Here is a 19,359-nt window from a genome sequence, read left to right on the forward strand (position 1 = left end):
CACAGAATTATAATGGCTGTCCCCATCACACACACACACACACGTGCACATTCCACGTACAACTGGGCTGCAAACTTAAAGGTGCAGTCCGCCTGTAAACTGTATCTTAAAAGGTCCCTCTGAGATCAGGTGTCAGATCTCAGCATAAACAGTGCTGTGTCTGTGTGGGACCTCAAGGTACGGCAAGCAGGGGAGAACAAAATATTGCAGTTTTAGTTTCACATCGTGGGATCATTGTCCCTTTCCTTCCTTTTCGAACTTTAATCAACAGGAGTGTTGACACGTCAAAGTATCCATCCGTCCTCACACACACACACTTATTTACACACACATACACACACATACAAACTGTACACACACTCTCATACACACATACATACTGTACACACACTCTCATACACACATACATACTGTACACACACTCTAATACACACATACATACTGTACACACACTCTCATACACACATACCTAAGTTGGTTTTTCTAGCCTAGTGGGGTATGGCGTGAAATTAGTGCCAGGAGAGCGAGCTCTGTAAAAACGATTTGTAACTTGCAAAAAAGATTTGTGTCTCTGTAGAAAATGATTCGTGTACTTGCAAAAAAAAAGTTTTGTGTCTCCGTAGAAGAAGGCAAGATTTGTGTACTTGTAAAAAAAAGTTTTGTGTCTCCGTAGAAGAAAAAGATTTGTGTACTTGTAAAAAAAAGTTGTGTCTCCGTAGAAGAAAAAGATTTGTGTACTTGTAAAAAAAAGTTGTGTCTCCGTAGAAGAAAAAGATTTGTGTACTTGTAAAAAAAAAAGTTTTGTGTCTCCGTAGAAGAAAAAGATTTGTGTACTTGTAAAAAAAAGTTGTGTCTCCGTAGAAGAAAAAGATTCGTGTACTTGTAAAAAAAAAGTTTTGTGTCTCCGTAGAAGAAAAAGATTTGTGTACTTGTAAAAAAAAGTTTTGTGTCTCCGTAGAAGAAAAAGATTTGTGTACTTGTAAAAAAAAGTTGTGTCTCCGTAGAAGAAAAAGATTTGTGTACTTGTAAAAAAAAGGTTTTGTGTCTCCGTAGAAGAAAAAGATTTGTGTACTTGTAAAAAAAAGTTTTGTGTCTCCGTAGAAGAAGGCGGGAACAATGCTCCCAAAACCATCTAAGCCAATCAAATATAGCCATTTCTGTGTCTAGTATCATTGGACATTTTCGTCTGTCTATCACACAAAGAACGTCAGCGAATAAGAACAACACTAGAGTGCTGATGATTTCAATGACGAGTCATTTGGTAAGTAGTTCAAAATATCCATGGGCATGTACCTTTAATGCAACATTTAAAGATTATTCGGTTAGCACACTCTTAACAGTATAAATTAATGGATAAGAGTCCGTAGTAAGTTGAATAGTTTTTTTAATGTAATATGTATACGGATATTTAATTAGACGACCAGTCATTAAACCTAGCATTAGTTGGACAATGTGCAGCTAAATTGCAGCCGGTAAGCATCATACCAAGCGTTCACAACTTTACATGTTTTTTTAACGTTGGTGTATTCGCCATGCTAAACTAAACATGAGCTGGACACACTGGATAGATCTCAAATGTTGGCTGGGAAAGTTAAGCGCATAAATTAAAAATATATGGATCTTTCACTCTAGAGTGTATTATTTACTGCCAGCTTTCATTTCGAATGAAAACCACTAACTATATTGAGTGATTTCGCGGCAGTTCCCTGCCATTTAGCTGCACATTGTCAAACTAAGGCTAGGTTTAATGACTGGTCGTCTAATTAAATATCCGAATACATATATACATTAAAAACTATTCAACTTACTACGACTCTTATCCATTAATTTATACTGTTAAGAGAGTGCTAACCGAATAATCTTTAAATGTTGCATTGAAGATACATGCCCATGGATGCATGCCCGGGGAGTCAGGTGGCTGAGCGGGTGAGGGAATCGGGCTAGTAATCCGAAGGTTGCCAGTTCGATTCCCGGTCATGCCAACTGACGTTGTGTCCTTGAGCAAGACACTTCACCTACTTGCTTGGGGGAATGTCCCTGTACTTACTGTAAGAATCAAAATCAGAATGGAATTTATTTGCCATAAAAGTTTGCACAGACAAGGAATTAGCTTTGGCAGGAAGGTGCATACAATAAACATATACCTAAAATTTAAATATGTGGACTATCTATACTAAGGGTACATAAACTAGCAGTACTAAGTGGGATTAGAATAGAATTAAATATTTTCTATTCTAATCCCACCCACTGCGTTCTGGATAAGAGCGTCTGCTAAATGTAAATGGATATTTTGAACTACTTACCAAATGACTCGCCATTGAAATCATCAGCATTCTAGTTTTGTTCTTATTCGCTGACGTTCTTTGTGTGATAGACAGACGAAAATCTCCAATGAATACTAGACACAGAAATGGCTATATTTGATTGGCTTAGATGGTTTTGGGAGCATTGTTCCCGCCTTCTTCTACGGAGACACAAAACTTTTTTTTACAAGTACACGAATCTTTTTCTTCTACGGAGACACAAAACTTTTTTTTACAAGTACACAAATCTTTTTTCTTCTACGGAGACACAAAACTTTTTTTTACAAGTACACGAATCTTTTTCTTCTAAGGAGACACAAAACTTTTTTTTACAAGTACACGAATCTTTTTCTTCTACGGAGACACAAAACTTTTTTTTACAAGTACACAAATCTTTTTCTTCTACGGAGACACAAAACTTTGTTTTACAAGTACACGAATTTTTTCTTCTACGGAGACACAAAACCTTTTTTACAAGTACACAAATCTTTTTCTTCTACGGAGACACAAATCTTTTTTGCAAGTTACAAATCGTTTTTACAGAGCTCGCTCTCCTGGCACTAATTTCACGCCATAAGTGGGCCCTGACCATTCAATTCCGTCCATTGTGTGGACATGAATTATAACCCTTGGGACAGTTAGGGACCCCAACAAGGTCAAGTTTTTCCTGTTTCATGATAGTTGTGAGGAGATTCCCTCCCTCAAGGGTAGTTAAGCAAGTCCACTCATACACACACACACTCTTCAAATAGCCTTCCATCTTGGGTCTCCTTCCAGGAACACTGGAGGTTTCTGACAGAGCGCCCGAGCGTGTGAGGGAGTTGCATCGTTTTCTCCGTCTCATTACTCTGAGTGACATCACTCCTTCATCCCCTCATCTCTCCCTCTCTCCTCATCCCTCTCTCCTCTCTCCTTATCCCTCCTCTCCTCATCCTGCTGCTGTCTCTCTCTCTCACCCTCCACCCTGCTCTCTCTCTCCTCACCCTCCATCCTGCTGTCTCTCTCTCTCTCTCTCCTCACCCTCCATCCTGCTGTCTCACTCTCCTCACCCTCCATCTGCTGTCTCTCTTTCCTCACCCTCCATCCTGCTGTCTCTCTCTCTCCTCACCCTCCATCCTGCTCTCTCTCTCCTCACCCTCCATCCTGCTGTCTCTCTCTCCTCACCCTCCATCCTGCTCTCTCTCTCTCTCCTCACCCTCCATCCTGCTGTCTCTCTCTCCTCACCCTCCATCCTGCTGTCTCTCTCTCCTCACCCTCCATCCTGCTCTCTCTCTCTCCTCACCCCTCCATCCTGCTCTCTCTCTCTCTCCTCACCCTCCATCCTGCTCTCTCTCTCTCTCTCCTCACCCTCCATCCTGCTCTTTCTCTCCTCACCCTCCATCCTGCTCTTTCTCTCTCTCCTCACCCTCCATCCTGCTCTCTCTCTCTCTCCTCACCCTCCATCCTGCTGTCTCTCTCTCCTCACCCTCCATCCTGCTCTCTCTCTCTCCTCACCCTCCATCCTGCTGTCTCTCTCTCTCCTCACCCTCCATCCTGCTCTCTCTCTCTCCTCACCCTCCATCCTGCTCTTTCTCTCCTCACCCTCCATCCTGCTCTCTCTCTCTCCTCACCCTCCATCCTGCTCTCTCTCTCTCCTCACCCTCCATCCTGCTCTCTCTCTCTCTCCTCACCCTCCATCCTGCTCTCTCTCTCCTCACCCTCCATCCTGCTCTCTCTCTCTCTCTCCTCACCCTCCATCCTGCTCTCTCTCTCTCTCTCTCTCCTCACCCTCCATCCTGCTCTCTCTCTCCTCACCCTCCATCCTGCTCTCTCTCTCTCCTCACCCTCCATCCTGCTGTCTCTCTCTCCTCACCCTCCATCCTGCTCTTTCTCTCTCCTCACCCTACATCCTGCTCTCTCTCTCTCTCCTCAACCTCCATCCTGCTCTCTCTCTCTCTCCTCACCCTCCATCCTGCTCTCTCTCTCTCCTCACCCTCCATCCTGCTCTCTCTCTCTCCTCACCCTCCATCCTGCTCTCTCTCTCTCCTCACCCTCCATCCTGCTCTTTCTCTCTCTCTCTCCTCACCCTCCATCCTGCTGCTCTAGAGGAGCGAGGGGCGAGGGACGCCTCGAATGAAAGATTACGTTCCTCTGTCGACTTTATTGGCTTGATCAATCACATCAGCTGTCGTCATTATCGATTAGCAGGATCTGTGATTGACCTGGTGCTTAGAGTCCTTACAAGGCCAGAGGTTAAAGGTCAGGTTAATCGTTCTTGTCACTGTGTGTGTGTGTGTGTGTGTGTGTGCGCTTGTGTGTGTGCTTGCACGCCTGTATGTGTATGTGTGTGTGCGTGAATGCCTCTGTGTGTGTGTGTGTGTGTGTGTGTGTGTGTGTGTGTGTGTGTGTGTGTGTATGTGTGTGTGACCACTAAATGGCACAGCAGTAAATTAACAGGCTCCCAATCAGTGTGTGAGGTCTTTGTTTATTAATGTTGTAATTCATTTACTTTAGCTGGCCGGCATAATGACATCAAGACAAAGCACACGTTCTCTGCTACAAAACACATTAATATGTATTTAATTACTTTGACAGACCAACACAAGGGTCACCAGAGGAGACATATTGTCTAGGTGCTGTTGCCCTCTAGTGGTGGAATGTGGTTACAGCACCTGCAGTCAGACAGGTCATGTGTTGTGAATGTCAATGATGGTTTTGTGTCTGTGTGGTGCTTTGAATGAGAAAATACTTCAGACAGGCACCAATAAATAACACCTTGTACCAACTGCCTAGAAAGGGATGGATGCCTTTGAGAGAAACACTTTATGCCTTTATTTTCAAACAAAGCTGAGAGTCAAAACCTGTTATTTGACAGATACAGCTTTGTTTCGTTGTAATCTGATTTATTTTAATGGCTAACTATTGCCTGTGTGTGTGTGCGCGCATCCATGCCTGTGAATGGATGTGTGTGTCTTTGTGTGTCTGTGTGTGTGTGTGTGTGTGTGTGTGTGTGTGTCTGTGTGCGTGTGTGTGTGTCTGTGTGTGTGTGTGTGTGTCTGTGTGTGTGTGTGTGTCTGTGTGTGTGTGTGTGTGTGTGTCTGTGTGTGTGTGTGTGTGTGTGTGTCTGTGTGTGTGTGTGTGTGTGTGTGTGTGTCTGTGTGTGTGTGTGTGTGTCTGTGTGTGTGTGTGTGTCTGTGTGTGTGTGTGTGTGTGTCTGTGTGTGTGTGTGTGTGTGTCTGTGTGTGTGTGTGTGTGTGTGTACGTGTGTGTGTACGTGTGTGTGTGTGTGTGTGTGTGTGTGTGTCTGTGTGTCTGTGTGTGTGTGTGTGTGTGTGTGTGTGTGTGTGTGTACGTGTGTGTGTGTGTGTGTGTGTGTGTGTGTGTGTGTGTCTGTGTGTGTGTGTGTGTGTGTGTCTGTGTGTGTGTGTGTGTGTGTGTGTGTGTGTCTGTGTGTGTCTGTGTGTCTGTGTGTGTGTGTGTGTGTCTGTGTGTGTGTGTGTGTGTGTGTGTGTCTGTGTGTCTGTGTGTGTGTGTGTGTACGTGTGTGTGTGTGTGTGTGTGTGTGTGTGTCTGTGTGTGTGTGTGTGTGTGTGTGTACGTGTGTGTGTGTGTCTGTGTGTGTGTGTGTGTGTGTGTGTGTGTGTACGTGTGTGTGTGTGTGTGTGTGTGTGTGTGTGTGTGTGTGTGTGTGTGTACGTGTGTGTGTGTCTGTGTGTGTGTGTGTGTGTGTGTCTGTGTGTGTGTGTGTGTGTGTGTGTGTACGTGTGTGTGTGTGTGGGTGTGTGTGTGTGTGTGTGTGTGCTCCCTGCAGGATCCTGGAGCTGCAGCAGAGTGGGGACATGGATGTGCTGAAGCTGAAGTGGTGGCCTCGCGCCGGGCCGTGCGACCTGTTCTCCTCGGTGCAGCCCCGGCAGCGAGGCGGGGCGCTGGACATCCACAGCTTCGCCGGCGTGTTCTGCGTGCTGGCGGCCGGCGTGCTGCTCTCCTGCCTCATCGCCACCGTGGAGAGCTGGTGGACACGCAGGAAGGGGTCCCCGGGTGCCCTCCAAGGAGGTGAGGGGGAGGAGGAGAGGGAGGAGGGGGGAGGTGGGGGAGGTGGGAGGGAGGGAGGGAGGGAGGGGAGGGAGGGGAGGGAGGGAGGGAGGGAGGGAGGGAGGGAGGGAGGGAGGGAGGGAGGGAGGGGAGGGAGGGAGGGAGGGAGGGAGGGAGGGAGGGAAGGGAGGGAGGGGAGAAGAGGGGAGAAGAGGGAGAAGAGGGAGGTGGGGAAGGAGGGAGGGGTGGGAAGGAGGGGTGGTGGGAGGGTTGGGAGGGAGAAGGGGAAGGTGGGAGGGAGGGAGGGAGGGAGAGGGAGGAGGGGAAGGTGGGAGGGAGGGGAGGGTGGGGAGGCATGGAGGGAGGGGAGTTGAGGGAGGGAATGAAGAGAGGGGGGAGGGAGGATGGTGAGAGGGAGAGAGGGGAGTGGTGGCTGTCTGGTGGAGTGGGGGGGGCGGGGCAGCCGAGGTCAAGGGGCGCCGATCATACAATCACCGACATCATCAGTTGACCATAACCACAACCTCACACAGGCCTCCTCGGGCAGCGCTGCGCTGGGGGGGGAATCAATCGCCCCCTCGCCGGTCCCTACCGACCCCTTACAATAAATCAGACCTGCTGCCACGGCAACGTCCCAGCAGTGATGGAGGCTGTTGGGGAAGAGGGGGAATTGAGAACAACTAGTTCCTGTTCTGGAACCCCCAGCTCAGCATGGCCATACATCCCTGTTGTGCTCAGCGTACTGTGAAGATGGAAGGCAGCATTTCATGTCCCCCACGGTTCTCCTGGAGAACGTTGTTATGGGGCACTGTGAGAACCGTGGATAACCATGGAGGATCTTAGAGAACCACAGAGAACCCAGATGTTCCACTAGCGTTTGCTTGTCATACTTCTTCACACACATAACATGACCGATAGACGATACATCCATATACTCTCTATCTTCCTACTCTCTATGTCTCTCTTTCTCTGTCTCTCTCTCTCTGTCTCTGTCTCTCTGTCTCTTTCTCTGTTTCTTTCTTATCTCTCTCTGTCTCTCTTTCTCTGTCTCTTTCTATCTCTCTCTGTCTCTGCCTCTCTCTCCTTTATTCCATCTCGTATGCGTAGCCACAGCGCTGAACAAAGAGGATGGTGCGCTTGTGTTCCTTCCTCCTACTAAGAAGCATGAAACTGGGTTCCTAGAAAAAGCGGGCGCAATTATGCAAAACAACACATTAATGAACTGAATGTAATGTAATCAAGTAAAATACATTTTCACATTTCCTTAACTGATTATTAATCCTGTGTTGGTTACGGTAATCTAACCATGATGCTGCGCAGACAAATTTAAGATAAGATTTAAATTATGTTATTTATTTTTATGTTAAGTTATGGTGTGAAATTAATCGGTTTTATTAGCAAGCTGGAAAACCAATTTAGGGAGCAGTGGGTTAAGGAAACATGCCTTGACGATACAAAATCTAGCAGAGACGGATGTCACAACCTCCATGCCTTCTCTTCTATCGTCTCTTCTTTCTCCCTCTCCTCTCATTTTTTCTCTTCTCCTCTATCTTCTCATGCCTCTCCTGTCTTCTCACCCATGTCCTCGCTTCTCTCCTCTCCCTCCTCTACTCTCCTCTCTTCTCATCCTCTCTTCTCCTCTCCTCTCTTCTCCTCTCCCTCCTCTCCTCTCCTCTCTTCTCATCCTCTCTTCTCCTCTCTTCTCCTCTCTTCTCCTCTCTTCTCCTCCTCTCCTCTCCACCTCCTCATTGAAGTCTGCTCATCTCTGTCAGATCTGTGGTGGTTCTTCATGGTTCATGTCCAAACCAGACGCCCCTGGGACATGTGTCTTCTGAAGGGTCTTAGAATCCCAGGAACGCCACAGGAGCCCTCTGGGCGTCCCACTGAGTGCCTGTTTCATCTCAGGCTCAACAATAACCCCCAGTTTTTGATCTGGGCTGGAGGGAGGAGAGATGGGGCCCTGGCTTCGACTCAGAGGACATCCAGACCCATGTAACATGCCTCACCCTCCCACCAAGAAAGCTTTAATAGAACCCTCCCCCCCTTGCCCCACCCCTTCCCCCCCTCTTACCCACAACCCCCTACTCCGAGAGTAGCTTTCATCTGTCGGACAGTCCGGCGAGCATGTCTGTCACCGATCGTCAACAAACAAGCCAGACCCAGACCCCCCCGCCATCTTGATTACCCAGAGGGCCGAGCAACCCTGATCGTTTTTTGTCTGTGATCAGTTCAAGGTCTTTGTAGCGGAGCACTGAGGGGCCAGTGATGATGAGAGAAGCTCTTCAACTAGCGCTCTCTCTCCCCAAGGGGCTACTCTCTCCCGAAGGGGCTACTCCTTGTCTGGCTAGCTCTGGCTTTGGAGGAAATGGAAGCAGGCCGAGTCAGCAACCTGCGGTTGGCGGCCATTTTGAATAGTCTTTAATTTTCTCTTTGGCTGGGAGTTGAGTCACCTGACCGTCCAAACACACGTTCTACAGACTAGTGGTGAACGTTCCTCCACACAAACCCCCACATACCACACACACACCACACACACACACATACCACACACACACACACATACCACACACACACACATGTTGTGGGTCCTGTGTAAGAATGCTGCTGTTAGACCAAATGCTTCCGTCAGCTCTGTCAGTGTTGTGTTTCTGTGGTGTGTGTGTTCCGTGTTGTGTAAAACATCTGTGATGTTTGTTGACAGACAGTCCATCCCAGCGTATCTTCACACACACACTCTCACACACACACTCTTACACACACTTACACACAGTCACACACACTCTCACACACACATAGACACTCACAAAGATAGGAAATAACGAAGTATAAATACTTTGTTACTGTACTTATGTTGATTATTCTGGGATCAGTACTTTTACTTTCACTCACAAATATCTGTACTTTATAATTATTACATTTTAAAGCGGGGCTCGTTTATTTTAGTTTTTATCTGTATTTGGGGAGATGATCATTTATTGTCATTGCTTGCCTTATTTCATTTCCGGTTTAGTAAGGTTGAAAAAAGGTTTTCGAAAAAAGGTTTCAAAATAAAAGCTTGGAATGGTCGAAAAGATATTTCGAAATAAAGTTTTGAAAAAAAATCAACAGGTTGTTAAATATATTTTTGAAAAAAGTGTAAAAAAAAGTTTCTACAGGTTCGAAAAAATAATTCTACAGGTTCGAAAAACATTATGGGTTTAAAAGCATTTTGGAGAAAAAAAGTTGCTACAGGTTGAAAAAAAGAAAAGTTGAAAAATACACTTTGCATCATTGATGATTACTTGATGAGGACTATACTATACTCTACCTGCTCTGTTTTAGGCTTTCGATACACGCACACACACACATACACTCTTACACACTCTCACACACTCAAACATCTGAATCTGTTACATGTTCTGACTCCATCATGCAGTCCACTGCTCACAGTAAAACAGCATTTCAACGCTATGCTCAGTCTGTAGTGCAGTATCCTTCACACCATCCCTCCAAACCCCTCCAAACCAGTAGCAGCTGTGTGTATCTTCTACAGCCATGTGCACAACCATGGTGTGTGTTTAGGAGGGAGAGGTCTGGGTGGGTTGGTTGGTGTGTGACTATCATCTAGGATGATGTAGGGCCTGTTTGAATACTGTCAACAACTCTCCTTCCCTCCACCCTTCCTGAGGGAGAGATCTGGTGGAAGAGAATTTGAACCAAGCCCCCTCCACCAGTACTGTCCAATCAGACCAGAGATTCCTGGAAGGGAACCAATCAGAATGCATTTTAGGCTCAACAGGAACCTATAGTCAGCCAATGAGGACTAGTATTCAAACAGGGCCTGTGAAGAACTCACAAAAATGGCCAGCCATCTTGTGAATCACTTCTACTTGACTGACTTGTGTTCAGACCTGGGTCCAATACTATCATGGGGCGCGCCTGATTTAACCAGAGAGACAAATTGTACACTCCCGAAAGCGCTGCCCTGGAGAATAAACCCAATGCGCCCTGGTTCAGCTACCAGATTCGAGTATGTGACCCAGGTCTGTTTGATTTCATGACTGTGACGGCCCTGCGCGGTCTCATTGCCTGTTTGTTTTGTTTTGTAGATAAGTACTCTGTGTTGAGGGCGAGAGAGAACAATACAAAATGCCATTTCCCCATCCTCCCTCCAGGTACAGCCTGAGTCTTGGGCACCCCCTCCCAGATGGTTGATCTGTTCCTCCTTTGCTGATTGTGCTTTCTCTCTCACTCACCCACCCCACCCTCGCCTCTCTCCTCCCTCCCATTCGCCCCCCCGCCCCGCCCTCCTCCCATCTGTCTCTCGCTCTGTCTGTCGTGTCTGTGTCTGTCTCTCTCTGTGTGTGTGTGTGTGTCTCCGTGTGTGTGTGTGTCCTGCTCTCTGATTTTGCTCTGGCACGCATCGACCGGCACACGATCACCCTCACACACACCACACACACACACACACACACAACCTCTCCCACCCACCCTCCCTTCTTCACTCTTTTCTCACACACTGTTATCCCCCCCCCCCCCCCCCCCCCCCCCACCAGACCCAGGCTGAGGGGTCCCCTTCCCCCGCACCGTGCCCCCACACCCTGGGGGAGACCCCCCTGACCCTGGGCCACCCCCCGACCCTCTACCAGGACCCCACGTGCTGCGATCTCCCCTGCGCCCTCATCCTCCAGCACCCCTACCAGCCCAGCCACCACCCCCAGCTCACCCCCAAACTGAGGATGACCACATTCACCGCCTCCCCCCCCAGGCCCAGGTCACTCCTCCTGAACCGCTGACCCACTTGATCACTGCTGATCTGTTGTCGAGAGATGCAGAGATTTATTAGTTATATTGATCGATGGAGTCATGTTTAACCATGCAGATTCGTGGTGGAGATATTTGAGTAATCTGAAAAGTGCTTTGTGGCTGAAAACATATCAAGCGTTATTTTTGTCCTGCCGCAATTTCCTTTTTTGGCCACTAGAGGGCACTAATAGCATTATTGTCAGAGGCACCTGAAGTGATCTGTCAGTCATTACAACAACCCAATCCTTTTTTTTATATATGTATTTTTGTATGTATATATTTACTCAACAAGGTCTATCCACACTGATACACACTCCTTCTGTTGAAGGTTAGGCCTTTGTTAAATCAGCTGTAATGATGCTTGACAAGGGACGTTCCACCTGGTTCATTTAACAGACAGAAGTGACCAATGAATCAACGATTTGCTTCTCAGCAAACGTCCAAAATCCTCACCTTCTGATCTCACTGATAGCCGTCCACAACCCTTTTCCCCCTAGATTCCCATAATGCACCTCTTTCGCCAGTCAACAGAATGACCTGGTGTTGCTTCCTCTTCTTCTCTTGCCTTCCTCGTTCCTCGTTTCTCCACCTTTAACTCCACCCTCTTCTTCTCTTCCTCCTCCCTGTGTCACAACAGCTCACCACGAACCACCTCGCCCCCCCTTTCCCCCTCCCTCGCTGACACCGAGGGCATCCCCTTGCCCCACCCCTCCCTCGCACCCCAGATGGGGCCAGCCCCGCCCTCCCCCCTCCTCCACCAGGCCAACAACTCCCTCCCCCCATCCACCGGGGAGACCTCACCCCCTTTTCCAACTGGAGAGTGCCTCCACCACCACCCCCACCTCCAGAACCCTGTCCCCGACTCCCGACTCCCCCCCAACGGGCACAGCCACCATGCCTACTGGGGCTCCACCTCTATCCACACTGGGCCCCAGCCCCAGCCTCAACCCCAGCCTCCAATGCAAGCATGAGACACCTATCTCTGAGTGTTGCCTTCCCTAAGATTACAACGAGGAGAAATGATTCCTGAATGTAGGCTTGTTCCTGTAATGTTTACAAAAGTTGTGTTTTAGATATTTCAGTATTTGTGGAGGATGGTTTTAAACCTCCTCTAAGTATAACTTAAGGAAGAGTCCTCAGACATAAGCATTGTGTGAAAAGTACACAATCACACCCAAAACACAGATTAGATCATGTCTACCAATCTCCTTATAGTCCATCAAACAAAACATAAAGATACTGAATAATTGTCAGTGACAAATGACCAAATCTGATCAGTAATCGATTTTAATCTATAAATCTACTAGTAACTCCAGACATTGGTAATGCTTGCCTGTGTGTATCTCTGGCACACTGGAATCCAAAAGCACCATGCGAATGGACAGTGTGTGTGTGTGTGTGTGTTTGTGCGTGTGCGTGTGTTTGTGTGTGTGTGTGTGTGTGTGTGTGCGTGTGTGTGTGTGTGTTTGGATTCCAGAGAAGCTGCAGACCCCTAATAAACCCTGTAGAGATGGTGTGTGTGTGTGTGTGTGTGTGTGTGTGTGTGTGTGTGTGTGTGTGTGTGTGTGTGTGTGTGTGTGTGTGTGTGTGTGTGTGTGTGTGTGTGTGTGAGAAAGCGCGTTTGTGAGCGTGCATGTGTATTCTCTACATGCTGGACTGCAGCTCAGACTGTGCTTATTTGCCCCCCTCCCCTCCTCTCACCCCCCCTCCCCTCCACCCCCTCATCACTCCATCCAATGCTAATGACTCTTTCTCACTTTCACGCCATCTCCGTTTCACTTCCATCGCTGTCATCGCCTTGTCGTCCTCATTCCCTTCATCCTGATTGGTTGAACCCGTTGGCCCCGGCTCCGCTGCTCAACAACCCTCCTCTCTCTCTTTCTCTCCCTCCCCTTTCTCCTTCTATCTTTCCCCCTCCCTATCTCTCTCTCCCTCTCTGTCTCTCTCCCCCTATCTCTCTTTGACTCTCTCTCTCCCTCTCTGTTTCTCTCTCCCTCTCTCTCTCCCTCTTTGTCTCTCTCCCTCTCTCTCTCTCCCCCTATCCTCTCTCTCCACCTTGTTCCCCCTCATCCCTTTATCCTTCACTCCTTTAACCTTAACTCCTCCTCCTTTCTTCCGACTTAAAAATCCTCCCTCTCCCCTGACCCTGTGCTGCTCTATCTCTTTATCTCCTCCCTCCCTCCCTCCCTCCCTCCCTCCCTCTTCCTCCTCCCTCCCTACTCTTCCTCCCTCCCTACTCCTCCCTTCCCTCCCTCCTACACCACTTTCCCCTCCTCCCCCCACTCCTCCGACTGCTCCCTCCCTTCTACACCACCCTTCCCCCTCCCCCTCCTTACCTCCTCCCTTCTACACCACCTTCCCTTCCCTCCCCCCTTGCAGGACGATAAGGAGATCGACCTGGAACACCTCCATCGCCGTGTCAACAGCCTGTGCACGGAGGATGACAGCCCTCACAAGCAGTTCTCCACCTCCTCCATCGACCTGACCCCCCTGGACATGGACTCCCTCCCCGCCGCGCGTCAGGCCCTGGAGCAGATCAGCGACTTCCGCAACACACACATCACCACCACCACCTTCATCCCGGAGCAGATCCAGACCCTCAGCCGCTCCATCTCCGCCAAGGCCGCCCAGGGGTTCGCCTTCGGGGGCATGCCCGACCACCGGACTGGGGGCGGGCCCTTCCGGCAGAGAGCCCCCAATGGAGGATTTTTCCGGAGCCCCATCAAGACTATGTCCACCATCCCCTACCAGCCCACCCCCGCGCCCAACTTTGGCTACGGAAACGACCCAGACAGAGGCACATCCATATAGGGAGGAAGCGGAGGGAGGAGAGCTGGAGGGAGGAGAGGGATGCGAAAACAAACGCACTACTACTACTGTGGGGGGAGGGAAAGAAGAGATCTGTGTACATAGGAATCTTTCTTTTGTTATTTTATGGGGGGGTGGGGGGCTGTAGGGAGGGGTGGATTTGTTTTGGACAGTGGGAGGGCGGAGAGGCAGATAGGTGGAGGGAGAGAGGGGGAGTGCCGGGGTTCAACTGGGAGAGGGAGGGGGGAGAAGGGGGGAGGGAGGGAAGGATGGGGACACCTTGCTTTCTTGTTGTCGTTTCCGTGGTCGTTTGGGAGATTATTTTCTCTGTGGAGAGGGTGATCTGTTTTACCTGTTCTGTTCCATGGCATCTTTTCAAATATTTTTGGGGGTTGTTTTTTTCCGGGAAGGAGCTGTCTCCTAGACAAGACCAGGAGGAAACAGTTTTTACTGCTACTGAGAACTCAACTCAGTTCTCAACTGATGTCCACCAGTCAGACTGGTACTGTTTCTGCCTTTCACCGTACTGGGGGATCTCCATCCCCACAAGCGTCTCTGGTGTTGCTCATAAATGCCTGTCCTAATGTGAAACTGGCTCCAAGATGGCCACCACAGGACTGGCCTCCCCTGCAGAGAAAAGGCTCGCCATGCTCCGCCATTTTGAATACACTCTGCCATTTTGGGGCACATAAAACAATGGTTTTCACTGCACTGTACCAGTGCCCACAGACCTGTAACTGATTGTACGTAGTTCTGATTTCTTTTTTCTCACCTATTGCTGTGCTGTCTTCTTCAAGGGAAAAGACTGGAGACAAATGTGTGAGATAGTGCCAAGGGAGACTTGAAAAAAAAAAAAAGTTGAGATTAAAGACAAGATTGAGGACTTAAAAAAACTGCTGAGAAATATATGTCTTTTATTGACTTTTGTTTTGAAAAATAGATTTTAAATGCGTGGAATGTGTTTGGTCAGAAAGTGAAAAAAAAATATGGAAAAAAAGAATAACAACTTTGTTCTAAGCTGTCTAATCGTTATTTTTTTCCCGCCAATTTTGAAAACTGCTTAAATGAGTGCTAAAGTCTATCTCTGCGTCATAACTCATTAAGGTTTAATTTTGTTTAATCCACCCAATTTCTAGTTCAGTTCAAAACTCAGTGGAGGAAAGCATCTGGTTTTGCAGAGTCATTCTCCTACCCAAGGCTAACGGGTGTAAGGAGTCGGGTTCAGGTGAAGGATAAAGCTCTTCAGATAACATCATATGGCACGGCCTTAACTACCAGCCAGACCCGCTCCCCTCCTCCTCCCCTCCCCGCTCCCCCTTTTTCCTCCCCTACTCCTCCTCCCTCCTTCTCCTCCCCTCCTCCTCCCTCCTTCTCCTCCCCTCCTCCTCCCCCCCCCCCCTCCTCCTCCTCCTCCCTCCTCCTCCTCCCTTTCTGACAGGAAGTATTCTACCCCTGGATAAACACACTGAGAGACGGTAGCTGATTGGCTGCAGCCTTTAAAAGCTCAGTCTGAAATATATTTACGTTTCCTTTCTTACACGTTAAGGGTACAGTTTATCTAACTTGTTTTTTTAAGTGCCAATATGTTTAAAACCAGACCATTAAGGTGCATTCTGTGGGAAAGCTGTGGGGAGGGGGGATAGATATTTTGTCATGGTAGGAGGGTCGGAGGGTGGAGAAAGAGGAACCAAATGTTTCACTAACACTGTATTAATATTTGATAAATAATGTTAGTTGTTTAGAATGAGCTTTCTATTCGTTATCTTAAGACTTAAAAACTGCAAATGTTGTGAGTAGAGAAACAGGCTGCAGTGTTTGGAGCAAGAATTCTAGTTGTTTCTTTACAAGTTACAGTACGGCTATAAAATTATAAATAGGTCACAGAAGACATTTTCAAAGGTTTATTTAGTATAAATGACAGAGACGTTATAAAATATGTATATTTTACATGTTGACGCTATTTTGTTTAAAGAGAAAAGAGTATATCATAATAGTTTTGAGTTTAGCGGTCACCCCTAGCTAATACATGCAGAATTATCTCTACCCAAACCATCCAAACCCACTCAAGGGTTTTTCATGTCATCCTAAGTTCATTTTTATTTCGCTGGCTAAATAACAAATGTGGCAAGTTCTTGAAAAGAAAGCATGCAAAACTTGCAATGCCCGTCGCCATTTTTAATTTCATACATAGAACGTACAGGATAACTTGATAATTTTCAAACTGACTATTATGTACAGTATTTAATATAGGCCTATTTTGTTGTATGTGTTGCATATTATTCAAGCGGGAACAAATTGGGGCCTCTTACAAGTGGCAAAGCTTTCTGTGTATAATTTGTCTAATAAACAGGTTTTCTACAGTGGTGTGGTTTTAGTAGTTTTTTCGTGGTGCACATTGGTTCTCAGTAGGGGCTAGCACGCTGCTGTGTGTGAGTGACAGCAGCTCGCTCCCAATCAGCTCTCATCAGGACGCAGCCTCACAAACGAGAGGTTGAAGGTTTGATTCCAGGCTACTGTCAGTTTTTAAAATCTAGAAACAGATTCGCAGAGGCAAGTACCCAAGAACGGTGTGGATACCCTACCAGTCCCCCAACTCTGGCTCATGGATGACACGCTGATACTTCCAACTTCATTTAAATAAACATTTAATAAACTTCAGACTGAACGTAATATTATGAAACTATTTGAAAATCACTGAAAGCTAAACTATCTACTTTAATTACATAAAAAATTAGTTCTCACAGTTCAAAACATGTTAGTTTTTAATGCAATAACTCAAGTTCAGCAATTCAATTATACATTTATTTGTGCCCATAATCAAGAAAAGATCACCCTTTAGGCATTCATTCAGCATTAAGTACCCATCACATACACAAGGAGTCCAGATGTTCAATTAAAATGGACCGAACCATCTGCAGGGGAGCTCCACATCACACATCCCAACCTTGTTAACTTAGTTGGTGTGATCAAAAACGTAATTATACAATAGACATATATATTTACAATACAACATACAAACATGAAGATTGTTATTTTGCGATTGAGCAAACAAGCACACCTAAACAAACCCAATCCACATTCCCCTGCCAATTAAAAATGGGAGTGGCCGGTACTACATAACTAGAGGCAGTGATCCAGTCGAGCTTCTTTTCTTTCTTTTGACTGTGCCACTCACCCAGGCGACGCTCTCACTAACAGGCAAGTAGCATGCACCAGTACAACACAGCTGAGGTTCTCTACCACGCCCTCTTCAACCACCTGTACACATCTGAAGCCCCTCTCATACAGGTACAACCACATCCACATGACTAGCTCGTACAGGCAGTGGGATATTGCTTGCTTGATCAATGCCACCTTTAGACTGCATCGCAGGGATGCAGGGTTGCATCCCATTATGGCCATGATGGGATACCTGGTAGACATACGTCATTCCTCTGTCTATGGGAGTGTGTATGCCATAGCTGATGTAGCGTTGTGTATGGGCTTCGCTGTTGGTGAGTAAAAACGTTCACGCTCACCACAGTCCTGAAGAAACGTCACAGTTCCTCTGTGACCCGAACCTGTTCCCTGTCTGTGACCCAGGTCCGTCCACAGGGGGCGCTCTCGTGAGAGCCATCGGGTTCCCCTACCTCATGGTGCTCATCGGCATCATCAACATCCTGTACGCGCCTCTCTGCTTCTTCCTCAGGAACCCAGCCGTGCGGGAAGAGAAGATGGTGAGTCATGTGTTTGTGTGCCTGAGTGTGATACTTCAGACTTTGCTTGTGTATTAAACTAATCAAGTCAACAAACAAAAAAAGTAATTCCTAACGGGACACCAGACTAGCTACTTAAACCACCTGCCGGCTCAGACTAATAATCATAACAAGTTTTAACCGCCTGACCATATTTGGGCCTTTCCTGTTCCTGTTCACCTGGCTCCGGTATTAATGCCGCCCCCCACCACAGTGTCTGGGACGACATGTCCTGACACACACAAGGAGCAGAGCTGCATGTGTGTGTGCTTGACTGTGTGTGTGTGTATGTACAGTATGTCTGTGTGTGTGTGTGTGTGTGTGTGTGTGTACTACTGGTTTCTCAGTATTTCTGTGTCTGTGCCAATCAGAAGACTTTCAAAGACAGTGCTCTCCCCAGTTTTGGTCTCTACGCTCAGACAGAAATGTTTAGAAGCCGTGTCATCCGGAACTATAATTTAGTAAAGTATACTTTAGTGAAGCTTCTGTTTGATGTGGGTTTTGGCGGAATCATTAGGATGATGATGAAAGCCGGAGGGTCAGTTACTTTAAAGCGACAGGTGTAACTGAAACAGACGGCAGGAATTAATTACAGTCGCCCATTAGACAAAGATTAAACTATTAAAATCATTACAGACTGAGAGCTCACACAGTTGAATATCTTTCCAATAATAAGCGCGTTTGTGTGTGTTTGTAGGCTATAATCGGCCAGGAGTGTCCCATGCACAGGAAGAACTACAACACGACACAGAGAGTGTCGCGAGTTCCCTCTGAGCGATGCAAGCGAAGAGGAGACAGAGGAATGACCTGGAACGTGACTACTCTCACGAACACACACTTGCACACACATGCACACTCACAGACTAAAGGTTGTGGGTGTGCATGTTGGTGTTTCAGAAAAAATATTGTTTAAAAACTGTCGAATGACTACAATGATGGTGCCGAAAACCGTAACACATCATTGATGAGAAGTGAACCTTTATGCTATGACAGGAAAAGACGTAGTGTTTGTTTGTTTGTTAGTGTGTGTGTGTGTGATATCAACCCTCTATCAACCCGTCCTACAGCCAGTCATTGGAAACACTGTTTTTGTACAGTAGAAATAGTTATCCCTTCCAGACTGTACTATTATTTTACTTAAGATCTAATGGAACATATATACACCATCTTCCATACTAAAGTGATGTGCACCTTGTTCCATTCTGCCGGACTATTATTTGTCCTGTCAGATTGTTCTTATTATTGTTCCATGTCCTAATGTAAATGTAACACACATGCAGGCTTTGCACATCATTAAAGATCTCATACGATTGGAACTTGAGTCACTCAATATTTCACACGATGAATATATACTCATTCTGTGCTCTGTCAAACCTTCGCGAGGTTTTTCGTATTTTAGTTGTTATGCTGTCACCATCCATATCTTCTCCTGCAACTTGACCCAGTATTGCCAGTGTCTCTCTGAGGTTCAGGGTTGCAGAGGCCTGATGTGGGGTGAGAGTTGAGCTGTGGTCTGACTGGGTGTCGAGCAGCAAGCTCTCTCCCTTCATCTTTAATTTCCTCTTCGTTGCTGTCACGCCGGTGTCACTAAATCAACATGTCGCTGTGGTGGGTGGTCTGCATCACCTGGGCTGTTTACCCCCATGCGGGCCAACGATGTGAGAACTCACCTGCTCCATTCAGCCAATCATGGAGTGAATCTAATCGTTACCCATAAA

General features: G+C 47.1%; 1 long non-coding RNA gene across 1 annotated transcript; it reads left to right on the top strand.

Annotated features, from left to right (window-relative positions):
• The first annotated feature begins 17,092 nt into the window (after window positions 1-17,092).
• Window positions 17,093-18,957, top strand: LOC136938248 (uncharacterized). Its single transcript, XR_010875247.1, has 3 exons — window positions 17,093-17,401; window positions 17,490-17,623; window positions 18,339-18,957. It is a non-coding gene; the product is annotated as an uncharacterized lncRNA (long non-coding RNA).
• The last annotated feature ends 402 nt before the right edge of the window (window positions 18,958-19,359 follow it).

Source organism: Osmerus mordax, chromosome 28, assembly GCF_038355195.1.
Source record: "Osmerus mordax isolate fOsmMor3 chromosome 28, fOsmMor3.pri, whole genome shotgun sequence".
Taxonomy (NCBI): Eukaryota; Metazoa; Chordata; class Actinopteri; order Osmeriformes; family Osmeridae; genus Osmerus; species Osmerus mordax.